The sequence below is a fragment of the Protopterus annectens genome, chromosome 13.part0, assembly GCF_019279795.1.
Source record: "Protopterus annectens isolate FY-2018-M chromosome 13.part0, PAN1.0, whole genome shotgun sequence".
Taxonomy (NCBI): Eukaryota; Metazoa; Chordata; order Ceratodontiformes; family Protopteridae; genus Protopterus; species Protopterus annectens.
Window position 1 is genome coordinate 910,267,627 of NC_056747.1, and position 19,703 is coordinate 910,287,329.

The 19,703-nt window shown below is 37.9% G+C and overlaps 1 protein-coding gene across 1 annotated transcript in view; it reads right to left on the reverse strand.

Annotated features, from left to right (window-relative positions):
* IFI35 (interferon induced protein 35) overlaps positions 1-19,703 on the reverse strand; it is a 504,650-nt gene that overhangs the window by 324,789 nt on the left and 160,158 nt on the right. The window lies entirely within an intron of this gene.

Consider the following 19,703-nt stretch of genomic DNA (forward strand, 5'->3'; position numbering starts at 1 on the left):
TAAGGGCTAACTACAGGCAGATAACCCAAATGTGATGGCTACAACAGTGAAACACAAGAACATCAAATAAGTACTTAAAACTGGAAAATGATTTTATAATGATATGATCATAATATTTAATACTGTTAAAGGTCACCAGCTGTAGATGAGAACGGGTGCGATCAGCAGATGTAGTTCACAACATGCAGTGTCAACATGTACAGAAATTCAAGAAAAGGCCAACTCAAAATTTAGAGACAAGTCAGAGGTATGGAAAAAGATGCAGCTGTAAAACAGTTGGTGCTTAGTGCAAAAACAAGTATAGTACACTGCATGAATCACACTGCTAATGCAATTCAGAGAAAGCTCTAGTCAGTATCCCTGAATCAGTGCAACTTGGAACAAACAACCCCTTGGCAACTGCAAATGTCCCCTGCAATCTACATATATGCCCCCCACATCCCCAAACATTATCATTCCCACTTAGCAGTCACTGCTTGGAGAAAGAGTTGTTACTAAGAGGGAGTGTAAAGCCTGTCCTCTTCTTCTGTGGGAGGCTGTGAAATCGACCATCTAGTAAGAAGACATACACGAGCAATAGAACCATTCATGTGAGTTTCCAGTAAAAGTAAGAAAAAAAAGTGAAAGATCAAGCAGCTATGTTTTAGCAAGTGTGACATGAATTCAGGTGATCCTAGTATCAGACTGTAAGCTTTCAGAGACAGGAATACAGTATGCTAAGGCTGTCTTCAGAAACTTTGTTACATCATAATTACAGTGGCTCAGTAGCAGAAAAAAGTCAATAGCCCATCTTATTTTTATGAAATAATCAGCCCTGCGGCACAGACAGAAAAAGCCCCGACTATAATGTAGGTGTCCCAGGTTCAATTACTGACTCAGGTGTCTAGTGTGCTGTCATGGGAAGATAAATCTGTCTGTCCTACTAGGGAATGGTGTGTATACAGAGCACTCGGTGCAGTTAGATTTCCCCTGGCAGAGGCTGTGGAAACAAATGTGTAGAGCTACTGTAATGGCAGGGCAGCTTGCCAGCTCCTTGAGGAAGTAAGGTACATATTGGCATGATGTACCCATTACATGTCTCACTCATAGGATGCTGCCGTGGATACATGGAGTGGAATGAAAGTAGGAAAAAACACCCCAGAAGCAGTATGACTTTGTCCCAGGGTGCCTCAATCTCCTTGTTCATCCTGACCTTTATTGGAGTAAATCTAGGAGAGGCCGAGGGGGGGTTAGGTAAACCCAGCAAATGAGGAGAAGGATCGGAATTAGCTGAAGGTCAGCTGCAGAGTTAAAAAAAAAAAAAAAAAAAAAAAAAAAAAACATATTCTTATAGAAACAAAAACACAGGCACAAACAATTAAATATACTTTTCCATAGCATTAAAAATTAGATGATCCATATGGTGTCTTAACTGCTCTGAAATGCAACAATACAATTTAAATTTTATTAGTTAACTGGGCGAGTGAAATGGTCCTTCTCAAACCCTTTTCAGCAATGAACCAGGTCACAAATATAAGGGTAAACATAACGCATAGATGGACAATTTGGTGTAACCAATTAGCCAACACTTTCCAGGGAGGAAAATGACCAATTTCAGTCTCACCCCAGGAATACATTGAAAGTCAGAATTATATTTAGTGACAAACAGAAAGTGTATAATGAAAATACACAACTCCAAAATACCATTATCTACTAATTAAAATGTAAAATGTACACACAGATATTATATAAATAGACACACTAATAAGTACAAAAAGCAAGAACGTGGATAGGCAAGTCCAAACACAGCCAAGTAATCAACAAAATAGAAAAGAACTGACCAGCATGGCTTAAAAACAGTGAAACTTTAATAGGCAAGCACTTTCACGTTTCTTGGCACTTCCATCAGACCATAAAGTAAATTGGAGCCTACTATAGACATCACAACCAATAAATCAATAAAACAAAGTATGTGACTTCAATGCTGGTTTTAAAGGTACAACATCATTTAAGCCAAAAATCTTATCAGCTTGCATGGTAATGATCCGTCTCCTCTCAACATATTCTGTTTTGTTAGTAAGATCACCCCCTCTCATATCTTTATCAATAAGTTGTAACACCAAAAAGTAAAATTAATGTGAACCAGCATATAAATTCACATGCTTGGCTAAAGCATTAGATGTTTTGTTTTTACGTACTGATACGTTCCTTGAAGGAACAATTAATTTTATAAAAACATGATGTTAATGAACCTATTAAAGATGTTCATCATGTTAGAAACAGTAGGGAAAGACCGTATTTCTCACCCAGCAATTACTTGAGTAATGTGCCTGCACAAGTACCTGTTGTAAAATCTAGTATTACCAGAGTTCCCAATACTTATTCCAGTGATGTTACACTGGTTTGTGATGTGATAAAGAAGAACTGGCCATTCTTAATGCTGATGAGACAATCAAACAGGTTGTAGGTGATCAGCCCAGGTTTTGTTTTAAAAATAACAATAAATCCAAAAAGTGCAGATAGGGAATTCCGGTTTAGATTGTACCAATTTTATTCCAAGTCCAAAAACACACTATTTCAACAAAAACATAAATGCCAATTATTATCCACAAGCGTTTTCGTCTTGTACTATAGACTTCATCAGATGAATGACAAATTAGTGACCTTTATATATAGTGTTATTAATTACGTAATCAATTAATCAACATATAATAAGGCTAGCCTTTGAATAAATAAAAACACTTACAACCAAGTTTTTATTTGTAGTTGTCATAAAAAGAACATTCCACAAAATGTATAACCATTATAAATTACATTAAAAGTTTCTTAAGTTTGTTATCTATGCATTTTGCCAAAGGATATGTTTTAGACCTAGTAAGTAGAAGAAGATGGGTTTATACTACAGAATATTATAACTGTGACACCAGAGGAATAATTTATCTAGCAGTGTGTAAAAAATGTGGTTCTTTCTATATTGGAAAAACTGAAAGAATGCTTAAAAGAAGGATATATGAGCATATATACGAAATTTCAATTAATAAAGAAACTAATGCACTTTTTAAGCATTCTAAAAATTGCCCAGAAGCTACTTATGGATGTATGGTTTTAGAACAAATCAAAACCAATGTTAGAGGTGGTCCCTGGGAGGATACGATAGAATTTAGAGAATTATGGTGGCAGGTATCCCTACAAGCAGACCAGCCCCCTGGTTTAAATGATTTTATTTCTATTAAATCCCTATTAAAATTAAGGTCTGCCAAATTATAAGGATGAAATAGGCATTACCTAGAGTGGCCACAAGATGGCAGTAACTAACTTGTAAATTACAGTGCCGGGTTTAGAATGAATTTAATTATTTTTATATATTTTTTATATATATTAAATGAATTATTTTTTAAAAAACGAAATGTTTACAATTTGTGAAATTAAGAATAGGGTACTTTTATAGTTTTTAATGTAATTTATAATGGTTATACATTTTGTGGAATGTTCTTTTTATGACAACTACAAATGAGAACTTGGTTTTAAGTGTTTTTATTTATTCAAAGGCTAGCCTTATTATACGTTGATTAAATGATTACGTAATTAATAACACTATATATAAAGGTCACCAACAGATTTGTCATTCATCTGATGAAGTCTATAGTACAAGACGAAAACGCTTGTGGATAATAATTGGCGTTCATGTTTTTGTTGAAATAGTGTGTTTTTGTGTTTTTGGACTTGGAATAAAATTGGTACAATCTAAACCGGAATTCCCTATTTGCACTTTTTGGATTTATTGGTTTGGTTTGTGCAGAAGTTTGCAGTATTTTTTCTTTATTTAAAAATAACAAATTACTTAAATCATAACTCTGTTATAAACAAAATGAGACCAGTAATTAGTTATCTGAACATATCTGCACATATCCATTCCATTCTTGTAATGCCTGCAGATATCCTATGAAATATTTTGTTCATCCGGTTACAGACAAACAGTATATACCCAAGTTATTTGTCAATTGTAATAGTGCATATTTAGTTTATTTATCATCTTGTACTGCCTGTTCATGTTTTTATATAGAGGAAAATGAATTGTTCCTTGAATGAACATATTTTAGAACATGTATATGATGTACGTAAAAACAAAACATCCAATGCTTTAGCCAAGCATCATTCCCTCCAGTACAGCTCTTTGGATTATGTACCTTTAACTCCTAGTGGGCGTGGCTTGAGTCTTTAAAAAAATAAAGTTATCACCTTACAATTCTAACAAATACTCATTGACAGAGGTCAAATATCAATACAATTGTGTTTGCCATCATGTATGCTTCAAGATAAAATATTCTAATACCTCATATAGGGCATAGTTTTGGAATTATTAATGAAAATATGAACAAGCAATATTTGACGCCTAGAGGAGCAGTAGGGGGTAACTGCAGATGCACCTGGAGGCTTCACTCAGATGTAATGAGTTAATTTATATAGCGGTTCAAATTCATTTTACTTTTTGGTGTTGCAACTTATTGATAAAGATCTGAGAGGGGTTGATGTTAACAAAACAGAATATGCTGAGATGAGATGGATCATTATCATGCAAGCGGATAAGTTTCAGTTTAAATGATGTTTTCCCTTTAAAACTGTAATTGAAATCAAATGGTTTGTTTTACTGATTTATTGGTTGTGATATATTATATATAATAGGCTATGATTTACTGTGTTTTATGAGGTCTATATCAGCATATCGAATGCTGAAAATGCCGAATGCAATTTAATCAAACTGAAATGTTCGAAATCTCAAAACAGTGAACTGACCAAACATCGATTTCTTTCCCAGGGAAAGAAATCAGTGTTCCGTGCAAAAAAAAAAAAAAAAAAGTTTTTCAATACTTTAAACACTGGCAGAAGTGGGAGGGCTTCACCCCTCACACCCCCAACAGGGGGAGGTCCGAGACCGCACCACAGTGGAGGAAATAGCAAACTCCGATGACGGCCCACCGATTTCTTTCCCTGGGAAAGAAATCGATGTTCCGTCAGTTCGCTCTTCTGAGATTTAATTCAGTGTTTTCAACATTAGAAATGCTGATCGGAACCTGTTTTATGGTCTGATGAAGTGTCAACAGGCATGACAGCACTTACCTATTAAAGCTTTATTGTTTTTAAGCCTTGTGTTGATCATAGAAATAATGGTAAAACTTGGCTTGGTTTGTAAGAACCCTAAGGCCATTAGCCTAGCAACCTCCTATGATCCTTTCATACTTTTGTTGATAAACACAAACACACATTATTCTAAACTGCTACAATGTAACACTATTTATGTATTCGGATAACTTTAGCATTAGATTAAATTTTTGGTAATTGTGGTGGTACTGCTGTAGCACTGTCGCCTCACAGTAGGACGCTGTTCAGTTCAATTCTCAGCTAGAGCGTCTTCTGCGTGGAGACATGCGTGAATGGGCGTACCTTCGTTGAAGGTTGTGCATCAGGGCTGGTAACTCAGCACGTAAAAAATCAACTACCAATCATTAGCGGACCGCAGTTCCGCTGTGGCAACCCCTAACCAGGAAAAGCTGAAAGACACAAACAAAATAATGTATTTAACATTTTTTGCTGAATGTCTTGAATATTATTAGTTGATTTTGACATGTGATCTACATTTTGAAAGTATGAAATAATGTGATGGGAAGTATTTGGTACTTCTGATGATGCCTATAAAAATGAAAGCACTTCACTACCATGTTGTGTGGTAATGAAGGTATAAAAATATTTCCAGTGTGGTCAAACATTTTATTCCTGTGAAATTCCTCATGGTCTGTGTTTTTTGGAGGTTAATAGGGGCTGCACATAGTTTGGTTTTCATTTTTTTCCCATGATTACCGGTGAAAAAACTGACAATGTCTTCTCAGGATTTATTTATGATGAAGGATTTGCTCAGCATACTCAATTAAAATGCAGAAGTTAAGTTTTTATCTGGTGACCTTATGAAGTTGATACAGCTTTTCATACAATTTATTTCTTTCCAGCCGATGAAGGTTCACTCTTCTCCTAGGGGAAAATCAGGAGCATGATGCTCTTTCAGCAAAAGGCCTTAACCAACCTGTTGTTTCTAGCACTGCTCTAGATAACCACTGTGAATTTCAGATGCCATCCAGAACTGGGAGGTGGTCATCCACTTCTGCTTTGATCCTTGACTTACTGGAAGTTAATTGAACTTCCAGTCACACAGAAGGAAATATGAATTTCTTAGAGAGAGAGTTATTTACAAACACCACAGATCATCAGATTTCAAACAAGAAGTTTTCTACAAATACTGCTAATATCTATTTTGGATTTTAACAACTGGCTCACTTCTAAACTTTGGCTTGAATGTTCTACAAATACAACAGGTAAAAGTTTCCAGGTTCAATTAAACTATCCTAAGAAAAAAATTAAGCTGTGATCACAATTTAGAGCTGGATAACCTTTGTCTGAAAGAATATTTAGAAAACAAACATGTCCCTAAAGGTCTGCAACTATGGCACTACCCAAATGGTACTGAGGAAGGTTCCAAGCTACATACTTGAAGCTTTTTAATAACTTTGGTTGCAAGATTATGCACCTTATTATCACTGACAATGAACCTAAAAATAATGAATTGTTTGATGAAATTAATGGTTGCTATAATAAGTTACAAAATATTTGCTTTTTGAACATAAACATATACAAGTTATTTAACAATATTGAGCCACATGTTTGTGATAATAAAATGAGAAAAACCTGAAGAAACTAGTGAAGGATGCTTTTGACTATACTACCAATTTGGTGTACTCTATCCCCGACAGTAAGAATAAGGGGAAAATAATTACTTCCTGTACATCCTAGGTGAATAATTCTAACTTGGGTAACAATTCTGACACAGACCTTTATTTATTTATTTTTTGAAGAAAAATAATTCACCCCTTGCTTCATTCACAATGTCTGGCCAGCAAGAATTACAAGGGCAGTCAGGATATACCCCCAACCCTCCAGGAGAGGGTTGTTGAGCAACAGGAGAGAATGCTTGAGAGGGATAGGGACAGGTACCAACAGAACATAGAGATGTTGAGACCAACTACTATACTGCAGCATAATGATGGTATTACAGTTTCTAGGAATGGCTTTGATGTATTTAATTACACTGCCTTAACTGAAACACACTTTGATCTTTTTGAAAAAGGATTTATTTTTGTGCCTAACAGTGCTATTGATTTAAATGATGTTATTTTAGTGTTAAAAATGTTCGCTAGGAAGCTGAATTTTTGTATTATGTTTGACCACCACAGTGAAAATATGGTTATGGAAGGTATTTGTGTCAGAAAAGGCAATTACAATCCCCCACTACATTCGGCTGTTGGAATATTTGAAAAGTTATGTGAACGTGACATAAGGAATTCTTAGGAATCTAAACATTTTTTGGGTGTACAAATTTAACTCTAGAAGAAGGAAATATGTTAAACGAGTTGGTTAACAACCAGAAAAATCAGAATAATGAAACCAGACATGGGTGGAGGGCTCGTACTGATGAGTCATATTGATTATTCATGTATAATGTTTCAGTTGTTGAATAACACTAAATATAGTAAGCTATCTAAAAATGAGATTAATATTGCATATAGAAAAATAGATATTATGTTTGATTTATTAACTCAGCAAAGTATTTCCCATGAAGTATACAATTTTCTTACAGAACAACAATCCGTTGTGCCAGTGATAAAGATTTATGAGAATATTTGCCAGCCCCCCCCCTCCCCCGAGACCTACAGTTGTTGCTTCTGGCTAAAAAAAATTCCACAGCTATTTTTATTTACAGGAGAGTCAAACAAACTGTATGTGAAGTTCTCCTTATGATAAGTGGATTCCTAGGCCTTCCTGGGCAACCTCAAACAAGAATATTATGATACCATTATATTTGGTACCATTGAAGTAGTAAACCTGTGTTCAGTTATACCTCATCAGGGAGGTCTATAACTGTTTAAGGAGATATTGCATGAATGCGAGTCTCTTCATAGCCCAGATATACAAGCTATATTAGCTCTCACGGATATGATACTTAACAGCAATTCTATATATTATGAAGGACAGTATTATAGGCAGGTGAGTGGGGTAGCTATGGGAGCTGCCTGTGCCTTTCTCTTTGCAAACCTTGTGTTATGGTACTAAGAAAGGGTATGTATTTTTTCCACTGTTTTTTTTTTTTTTTTTTTTTTTTTTATAACAAGTGTAGTTTTTATCATTATTATCTGAAGGACATATTTGCCTTGCGGCAAAGCACAGAAAATGAATTTTACGAATTCGTAACATATTAATACCGCAGTGCCATTTCTTAAGTTCACTTACAGTATTTCAAGAATGGGTATTAATAACCTGGATTTTATTTGTATGCAAAAAACTTTATAACAAATGTCGACTGTAGGCTTACCGTTTATAATATGTATTGCAGTCATCTAATGCACAAGAAAAAAAAACGCCTTATTAAGAAATACCTTGTTAGACTATCAAAACTGTTATTAGAAGTCTTAGTTACTGAAATAGAAAAGGTGATAAATATGTTTCAGGACACGGGTTACCCCCCCCCCTATAACTTTTTCAGGATATAAATAGACAAGTTTTAAAAAACAGACTCACTAGGCACAAACCTGTTTTGGGTACTGGTTTGGAAAGAGCCGATACCATACTCTTCAATAACAGTGGATTTAATAAAGATATGGTGCTGAAATACTGTCCAGGGACACACTACATTAAACTGCTGGTTGAGCAGAATTGGATTTTTTTCATGTTATAACATAAAGCATATAAAGCATAAAGCCAAAAACTGGTGAAAAATCTGCCTTTGTTTACAAGAAAAATATTAATATTAAACAGCAATTAGAAAGGGAGAACAAAGTGTGTGAACGTTCTATTGGAATGTCTGGAACAACTAAGTGTGAAATGTGCTCTCAGTGTGCTTACATCTATGTTGGTATTGAACTTAAACTTTTCAATTATAATTTTAAGTGTACCTGTAAATATAATTCTAACAGCATGGGGCGAGTGTACCTAGCTTCCTGTGATCCATGCAACTGTTATGTAGGTAAGATCGAGTGCATACTACAGAAATGTATTTATGACCATTTGTATGATATAAAAAAGGACAGTAAAAATAATGCCCTATATAAGCACACTCAAGTTTGTTGGGTACACAAAATATTTATGTTCAAGATTTCCAAGATGGCTGCACATTGGTAACAGCTTAACTTTAGATATCCCATTGTGAAAACAGAAACTCAACAGAGAAGGCCAGTAGACTTTCGTGTTTATGGGTAAATTTCAGTAACTGGCTAGTAAGTGTACTGCCTGGATGCCAGGAAAAAAGAAATACAGAGGACCTGGACAAAAAAAGGCAGCTACAAAAGGTAAGGAAGAAACACTGACTGGGGAAGTTCTACATCTGTTCAGAAAAAGCAATGAAACCTCCACACATAACTTCCAGTAACCTAGAGGAAGATATAAGACAACTGTGCACAGACCTGGTTAAAATAAGCAAAACACTGATGGAGTATGTGACAGGTTCCAGGCCAGCAATCAAGGAGACTCAATCCTTACTACTGACTCTGGTGAGGGATGGTCACTAAGAGCAAATATGGACTCGCACAGTATTTTCAGATGCAGCTCCCTGAGCTGACACACACACACACACACACACACACACACACACACACACACACACACACACACACACTTGGATATTTGAGTTTCATACACACCTGGGAAAAGCTGGCACAGATTTACTAGGTATACACCTTTCTGCCCAGACTCTGAGGTAATCATGCTGCCACCAGTCAGCTACCGTAAGGCTGTTACAAAGGTACCCAATTATACTGTGGAAAATTAATACTAATACAAATGGTAGAGTGTGAACAAAGCAGCAAGGCTTTCAGGAGTGGCCACAGTGTCACTAAAACAAGCATTAGTACTCTCAAGGTGTTAAAAGTATTCTCTAAAGGACCAGCCACAATGAAAGTTATTTAAAACAGAAAATGGGAAAATACTGAATACAATAAGCAGCAGAGTTCCAACCACAGAGATATAAAAAATAATACAGTTGGATAGTTTTTCATAGATGTAGAAAACAATACTAAACTATTCTCACTAAATCTCCCTGACTCCTTACTAAAGCAAGCCAAGCTGATGTGTGCTGAGTGTCTTACCACAGCAAAAGTCAGATGATGTCTTTCTCTGTCTGTGTGGATGTGTGAGATATATATCCTGTCGGAAATCTTTCCTGTCAGATTCTAAAGTGCTGCTGTGAGAGTTCAAAAGAAACTAGATGCTGGTTAGAGGATGACATCACATATGGTCACCTGACTCTGGTACAATACACATACAGAGCTTTGCTAAGATCTGTGGCAAAATCTGAAAGGTATGACACAATTTCAAACTTTCGACCCTCCCAGGGTTCTCTTATAAAACATACATATTTGATCATTTACAACAATACAACCTAATATACATACATACATACATTCTTTCTGTCCAGAAGGACCTACTGTTGACACATTTTCAACACAAGTAAATTTACAAATAAATGTTTAATTCAAACATCTGTACAAATCAGTGTGATAGTCAAATAACAAAAAATCCTTTACAAAATTCCAGATAGCTATGCCGGCATATGTACACATGTACTGCCCTACTCTCCCTGGCACAGATGGCACTAGCTCATAACATCACAGAGTATATCAACACAACAAAAGGGCAGAAAAAAATGGAAGAAGCTTTAAACAAATATTCAGATGAGGTGATAAAGCTGCAAAAATCAGAAGGTGAAATGAAGAAAAGGCTGAATGAATGAGACTGCTAAGGAAGAGATGTTTAAAAATAATAAAATTAGAGGACAGAGCATGTACAGAAAACCTGAGATTTTTAGCTATACCAGAGAAGGTGAAAGGAACAGACTGCATTAATTTTATGATAGCACAAATAAGCAACTGGACTGGTATTCCACAGCAGGAGCTGTTAAGGTGAAAGAGCACACTAAGTGTATGCTCCAAACCTGGCTATGAGAAAGCAACCTAGACCTTTAATAGTAAAGATTAAATCCTAAAAGCAGAAGGAGTTGATTCTGACAAAATTGGGGCAGAAGGACAAAATACTAAAAGTGGGAGACAGCAGAGTGATTGTGGAGAATGATTACTCATTGTACACCAGGCAGAAGAAGAGTACATTCATTCCGCTATTTAGGGAATGTTGAAATGCAGGTATGAGATTCAAACTGCTGTACCCAGCTGTATTCAAGGTATTCTTCCCTGGAGGGACAAAATCATTTTTGATTAAGTACATCCTAAGGAAGAAATACAAAAGTCTCTCCATCAAAGCGTGAGCTGTGAAACAAAAGGAGATTCTGTTTCTTGTTCTTATGGTAATAACAAACATAGACAGACTGCACCTATGAAACTTTGTCCACTGTTTCAATGGAAAATGTTGGACATAAGGAAGAGAGCATGAGAGTTGACTAAAAGAATCCAGAGTACACTGGAAATGAAGCAGAGACAGCATATGGGAGATGGAAATGAACAGTAATAAAACCAGTAACTTAATGTGGGATTACAATCCAATAATTATATTTGTGAAATATGACAGAACAAGAAAATCTGGAAATATTGTACTTTTTCAGAATTTGCTGGACATTTGGCAGACTCTGAAGTATATGTCCCACTTCATATCATTAATGTTCGGAAAAATGTTTTGCAAGGGGAAGAGAGGGGAGAAAGTTAACTGTAAGTAAAGAAAACATTTTTTCTTAATAGTATTATTTTGTGGCGTATGGTTTTCTCTGCATGCTATAATGCAAAGTTTTTTCAGTTACTTTTAAATGCAATGGGGATTGTAAATAGGTCTTGCTGCTCTTTTTTTCTTTATTCATCCCTTCTTTCTTTCTTTTCTTGTTCAGTTTTAAGAAATGTAGGCGCTGCAATGTAAAAAAGCCTGGTTAAAAAAGCATGACAAAACAAAAAAAAATGTGCTTTCTCTCATTCTTGCATAAGGGGATGACTGGATTAAGAAAGTTAGATTGATTAAGTACCATGTTTTAAGAGAAGGCAAGTAAATGAAAAAGAATATTGAATATTATGAGGCTTTCTCTAGCAAAAATGAATTATGTATAGTAGTAAGTCTGTATCTGGCCCTCATGTCTCCATGGAAACAATCTGATAAAGAGAAATTGGTTACAGTCTGGTGGATAGTGATTGGCTGGGGAAAAAAGAAGAGAGAAACTGGCTAGGAGATAATGTTCTCTGAAAGCATTCAGGGGTTTTCCCAGCTGGGAGAGCTATAAAGATATGACAAAACCAGTTAGTAGAAGTACAGGCTGTACCATGCATCTTAGCATGGATAACCTTTCTTTTAGGTTAATTCAAGTCTATAAGTATGGCTGTCAGTTTGGGACATTTGCTCCTATTAGGAGGTAAATCTTCAACATTTGAAGATGTACATAGTTTTGTGTGTTAATATTAAATCAATAGGTCTTGGGGGTATTTTTTTTTTTTTTTTTTTTTGAGGGTTTTCATTAAAACAAAAAGTTTTGCAAGATGTGACATAGTTTTAAATTGATATGACAAGAAACAACTCTATAAAGGTTCAACCTGCCAAACAGTGTATGTATGTATGCAACACAATAGCTAGAACTAGACATTTAACAAACAAGATGTTACACATAAAAGGTTGGAATAATAATGGTCTCGCAGATAAATACAAAAAAGAAAGAAGAGTGAACTGTTTCAAAAATGTTGAGTGCAAATATTTATTTTACAGGAGACACACTTAGAAATAAATGAATATGTGAATTTGATACAGAAAGGTTTTCAGAATGGTTATTTAGTGGAATATCTTGGGCAAAAGAAAAGAAGAATACTTATATTAATTGCAAGAGGAGCTCCAACAGTGATGGTACAAGACAAAAAGATAATAATGGCAGATATGCAGTGCTAAGGGGCTACTGACAAGAGAGGAGGATTACACTGGCATGTATTTATACTCTACCTAAAAGTGATAGGTTCATAGGTAAGTACTAGGCTATCGGCCCAAGGGCCTAAGTAAGCCTAGCCAACAAGGTTCCCTGGCTTACGCTACCCAAAAAAGTTATTTTCTTGTGCCCCTGTCGAGCAGAGCCACCAAAATGATCCCGGGGGTGCATTTCCTATTTCCCATCCACTTACCAAGATTTTTCAAGAGTGCTAATGAGGAACTTTGCTTGACATAGATGGGCAGCTTATTCCAGAGTATGGGAAGTCTCTGGGACAGGGATCTATCCCTCCAGCATGTCCTGTTTATTGTGGTGACAAGGTTTAGGTCCCTAGAGCATATAGCTCAGAGGGATTAAGATTTCTTTAGGTCTAGCATGTCCAACAGCTCTGGGTTTGACATAGCTTTATATGTTAGGCAGAGATCACCTCGGACTAGGCGATATGCTACGGAGTAAAGCTGGAGTTTTTTGAGAAGGTCAGTGTAGGGCATCTGTTTGAGGTTTGTAATCCTCTTTGTGAGGTACTTCTTTGGCCTTTCCAGCTGATGCAGATGTCTTGTGAGGTACATTCCAAAAGGGGCGTTGTACTCTATAATGGGTCTAATGAGTGTCACGTAGAGGGGAACAATGACCTCTTTTTTCCTAGATGAGAACCCTTTTGTAATGAGGTGTGCCACGTAGAAGGATTTCCTGAATACTGTGGCGATGTGATAATCAAAGAGAGACTACTGTCCACCTGGGTCCCCAGGTCTCTTATCACACATTCGGCGTTAAGTAAACTGCAACCTATGTGGTAGTTCATGGGTACAGAGTTTTTACCAAAGGGGGTGACAATGCACTTTTTGGCACTGAGCTTGAGGCCATGGCTCTGACACCAGGCATCTGTTTCAGTGAGGCCCTTCTCTAGGATGTCCACATCATTTGGGGACTCAACTATGGCTCCTAGTTTGCAGTCATCTGTGAACTTCATTAACCAAAGGCCTTCTGTATTAGCCTGTACTTCAGAGAAGTAGATACCAAACAGGACATGTCCCAGGACTGAACCCTGTGGTACTGCACTTGTCACTGGTTTGAAGTCAGATTTGGAGTCTGTAACTTTTGCACAGTGAGCCAATTGGCAACCCATCTTGTGATGTAGGGATTTATACCTAGTTTAGTGAGTTCAGCTATAATTCCAGAATGGGGGATGGTGTCAAAAGCCTTTGCGAGGTCAAGATAGGCTGTGAGAACCACCTTACCCTCATCTACAGAAGTCGATCAGGTTCAGGAGGCATGATCTGCCTTTCACAAACCTGAACTGGGTGAGGTCCAGAGTTTGGAGGTTACCAATGTCTTTGTTTATGAGTTCCATGATGATACATTCCTTGACTTTACAGACCAGGCTCATCAGGCTAATAGGGCAATAGTTCCCAGGATCAGTGGTGGCTCCCCTTTGTGGAGTGGGATAACTGTTTCTGTGCACCATTCAGTGGGCACAAAGCCTGATGTGAGACTATGATTGAACATGGTGCTTAAGTGGGGAGCCAGTTTGTTCTGAAGTTCATGTAAAACACAGCCTGGGATGTTGTCCAGTCCCATGGATGCTGTGTTTTTGGCTTTAGAGAGTGCAGCTTTTACCTGCGTAGTTGTGATTACAGGGACTCTGCAATTCTTCCTGTACAGATATGGGCCCTTTAGGGGGTGGGAGGGGGGTAAAGTTAGCACTGAACCTATCTGCCAGAACACTGGCAATATTAGTTGGCTCTGTAATTTTCATGCCGTTTTGCTGCAACTCAGAACAGATCTGGGTGTTGCCATTGCGATTCTTGACATAGCTATAGAATGCTTTATGGATGTCCCTAGAATCAGTGGTGATTTTGTTTTCATAGCTAGCTTTGGAGGATCTTATAAGGGATCTCAGCTTCTTACTGAGGCTGACCAGGGAACTCCTCCACTCATGGGATTTTACTCTCTTTTGAAACAGTTTCTTCCTTCTGTTGTAAAGATTGTTTATGGCAGGGGACCACCAGATTAGCTTCCTTTGTTTGGTGGATAGCATCTTGGTTCTGTTTGGGATAGCAGATCCCTGCACTTGCTTATAGAGTGCATATGTGTAGGATTCAGCAGTCGTAACTGTATTGTCCATCTGCATGGGTGTCATGAAGTTCGCCACTTCTGTCTTAAGAAGCATGAAGTTGGCTTTGGAGAATTTTTTTACCATGATTTCCTTAATAGGGGGGTGGGGTGGGGGCGGGATATGGATATCTAGGGTGATTAGTTTATGGTTGGATCTGACCAACGAGGAGATGACTTCAGGTATGGAACACCGGTCACTCATGTTGGTAATGACTAGGTAGTGGATATTGTTGCTCCTGGTGGGGGTGTGGATAAGTTGATCCAGGGCATTGAAATTTATGAATTCCAGAAAGCGTTGAGTGAAGGAGTTGGTACATGAGTAGCTTTCTTAGTTAATGGTGGGGTAGTTGAAATCGCCCATTATTAGGGTGTTTGATTGAACCCTAGTATTTTCCAGTATATCAAGAAAAGAGGAGTGGGAATCCTGGGGCATGGTGGGGGATCTGTAGCAAGCTACAATTTGGATTGCAGTTTTGCCCAGAGTTAGTTGCACTTGGATAACCTTGGATGCATTATGCTGAGCAACTAGCCTGGAGGTGTAGATATCCTTAATGAATATGGACACACCTCCACCTTTGGTATTCCGGTCCAGGTTAGCTGGCCGAAAAGTGTGGTAAGAGTTATAGCTTGGTAATGCAGGGGTGCTCTCTGGAGACTTGAACCAGGTCTCAGTCGCTGCACATACATCGATGTTCCCCATTTTAAGGAGTGCCTCAAGGGAGTGCATTTTGAGGTTTAGATTTCTAGCATTGAGTAGCATTACCCTCAGTTTTTGCTTGCCTGTTCCTGTTATGGTGGTGAATTTGTCATTTGAACCTTGCCTAAAAAGGCACTATAGGGGCAGCAAAACCCTTAGCCAGTATCTGGAATCCCAGGGGTGACAGGTGCAGGCCATCTCTGGCAAAGCATCGTGGTCTGTCGACCATGTCGTCCCAGGCAGACAGATACTGGATCTCCTTAGAATGACACCAGAAGCTTAGCCAATTGTTGAAGTCAATCATTTTGTCCTTGTACTGCGGTATCATTCTGGGCGATGGCAGGATGCTACTCAGGGCTAGGGTCATACCTGCCTGGGCTACAAGATCGGAGAGCTCTTCCATGTCTCTTTTCATGTAGTCCAGGGTGGTACATCTCAGGTCATTCACACCAACATGGACAATGACAGAGTCATATTTGTACTTGTGGAGTGACCCGAGTGCGTGGGTTATGTGGCGGATCCTTGTACCTGACAGGCAGCTGACAGTAACCTTCTCTTTGTTTAGCCTGGTGAGTGGGACATCAGTGTGGCTGACTATAGAGTCACCTATGACTAGTGTGTTGGGTACGTTGTTTTGCCTTATGGGCTGTGGTTGAGTGGCACACCGAGTCTGTCGGCTATGTATCATTTGGGTTGTGTTGGGGGGTGGAGGTTGCTTGTGTTTCTGCTTTGGAGGTCTCTGTTGCTTGAGCAGATTATTATTGAGAGCCTCCTCAAATGTTTTTGTGTTTCTATGTGTGGATTTTGGTGGTGTAGGTTTAGTGCGACTATGTGATGAGTGTGGTGTGGTGCAAGTGTTTACTTTCTCCTCTTGACTGTCAAGTTCAGTCTTGGTTGGAGAGAGTTTTACCTCCAGTTTGGCTAGATAAGTGCATCTCTCAGAGGTTGTGGTGTTGGGTGGTAGGAGGAGAGGGTTGGCTGTGTACATGAGGCAATTGCTGCATTGCCCCAAGATGCCCAGATTCATCTGATAGACAGGTGAGAACACTGGGAGCTGACTCTTGGACATGTCTGAATAAAAAACTATTTTCCTTTAGACAAGTGGGAAAAGTGAATATGAGTGCTGTTTTTCTCTAAGCAAGTGAGGAAAGTAAGTACAAAAAAATTTTCCTCTAGGTAAAGAGGAAGGTTGAGTGCTGTAGTAATTTGTAGCTTATTTAGTGCTAACAAGTTCTGAACAAGTGCTGAACATGAATAAGCAAATTCAAGTGCTAAAAATAAGAATCTATAAATGTATCTTGTGGTAGATAGGCTACCTAGTGCTTATCACTCCCACTGATAAGCTAGAATGCTTCCCAACAATACAGAATGGCTTGGGAGGCTCAGAAGCTTATAAACAGTCCTGGATACAGCAAATCTGTATCTGGACTAGACTAGTTACAGGAACGGTGGAAAACAAGCGCAAATGCGGGCTTTTAAACCAGAAAGTTGAAAGAGATGCAAAAACTGCCCAAACGGCCAATCAACTACAATTTCTGAGCCAGAAACCACTCCTGTGGTAGATAGGCTACCTAGTGCTTACCACGCCCACTGATACTTTAGAAGGCTTCCCTCAAACACAGAAAGGCTTGGGGGACTCAGAAGCTTACAAACAGTCCTTGATACAGCAAATTTGTATTGGACTAGACTAGTTACAGGAAAGGTAGGAAACAAGCTCAAACGCAGGCTTTTAAACTAGAAAGTTGAAAAAGATGGAAAAACTGCCCAAATGGCCAATAAACTACAATTTCTGGGCCAGAAACCACTCTTGTGGTAGATAGGCTACCTAGTGCTTACCACTCCCACTGATAAGCTAGGCTTCCCTTCAACACAGAAAGGCTTTGGGGGCTAAGAAGCTTACAAACAGTCCTGATTACAGCAAATCTGTATCTGGACTAGACTAGTTATAGGAAAGGCAGGAAAGAAGCTTAGAATTTTTTCTTTACTTATTTATTTTTTTGGAAAGTGGAAAGGGAGAAAGGAGAAACAGAAGACAATTCAAAATTAAGGACCTAAGTGGCTTGCCCTTCACAAATGTTCTCTCTGTATTAGGTAGAGTGAGCTAGTGACACTAGACTGGAATAGAGTTGGGATAGAGCTAAACTGATGGGACTGGTAGGAGTGTCTGAAGTCAAAATATGATCTCACTGTACTCAGTTGAGTGAGCAAATAAGATAGACCCAGGAGGATTGTTCAAACACAAACTTACAGGAGCGGTGGGCAATTCTAAAGCCACCAAGATTAATACCAAAACAAAAACAGGGAGGGCGGATGGGAAACTAATTGCAGAGACAGAGAGAGACCACAGTATTCTATGAAACAAGTAAATAGAAAAATAAATAACTACAGACAGACACAGACACAACATTGAATGAAACAATTAAATAGACATAAAAATGAAATGCAGTACAATCTTTAACACTGCAAGTTTGTACTTAACTCAGCTAGTAATGCAGTTGATTGTAGGTATGTAGCAGAAGCCAAACAACTCAGGTATTCAGCAGTAATATAATGGAGCTTAAGAAAATTCTGGGAGAAATAATCAGTTTTCAGCAAGGAATATTACTTGTAGGTGGGGACTAGAATTTGATTTGCAGCAGTGAAGATGTGTCTTGGGGCCCCAGAAGGGAAAGTATAACAAAGGAGGATAGATTTTTGAAGAAATGTATAAAAATATTTGGCATGGAAGACATGAGTCCAATAGTTTGGAGTGAATTTACATATTATTCCCAGCATATAAACACTGGGCTAGGCTAGACAGAATTTACATTTCACAGGAAATTACTTCTGAAAATATAGCTAGTGAGTAGGATAAAATTAAGGTGGAGTTTAAAAATAGGGTGGGAATAAAAGAGCTATGGTTAAGAAGTAACAGGAATCATTTAGAGGGACTGACAAATGTTATTGCAGAATAGGGGGAATCTCACAGAACAAGAGATGATCAACTGCAGAATGCTAAGCAGAAAATAAGGGATTACCTTGATAATATACATGAGGTTAGAAAGACTGCTGCTAAGCAACTGTTTTTCATAATAATACTAGCACAAAAATTTTAGCACAACGACTCAGGCAACAGAAAGTAGAAAGGGCTGTTGCCAAGTTTAGGTAGCTTATAACAAGGAAGGTAACAAGAGATCCTGTAGAGGTTTTAGAAATATTTCAGAAATTCTATGAAAGTGCGTATAAAGCAGAGAAATATGGAAATCAAAAAAAGATACAAATGGAAATACTTATGGAAGAATTAAATATGTCAATGTTAGAGGCAGATGATTACTAGACAGTTACTAACGGTTAGGATAGGAGGAGAGGGGAAGAGATAAAAATTGTGACGTATAACCAATCTACAGGAAAGTCCTCAACAATAGATGGTACTCCTGTGAAAGCTTGGAAGCTGGAAGGGAAAAACTGAAAGATCTGGAAGGTTCTGTTTATTAGTATTTTAAGAGAAGTACCAACATCCTAGAAGAAAGCAATGGTAGCTAAGCACACTGGCACTTTATGGGCAGGGCAATGGAAACATTTGCATTTCCTGACAAAATTATAAAGTTGATTAGGAGGATGTATGAGGGATCGGAGGTGAAAATTAAAGTGGGTGGGGTCCTCTCTGAGAATTTCTGCTTGAGCAGAATAACCAGGTAGGGGGTGCCTCTTTCCCCTTTGTAATTTGCATTATAATTAGAACCACTGGAAAAGAAAAGAAGTGACTCAGAAATTCAAGGATATAATTGGTATGGTAGTCAAGAAAAGCTGGATCTATTTGCAAATAATGTTATTTTATACCTGACAAAACCAGAAAGAGTGCAGTGGAACATTTTGAAACAGTTTCAGATCTTTTCGGGATACAAAATGAATGAAGTTAAAACAAAGGCAACAGCA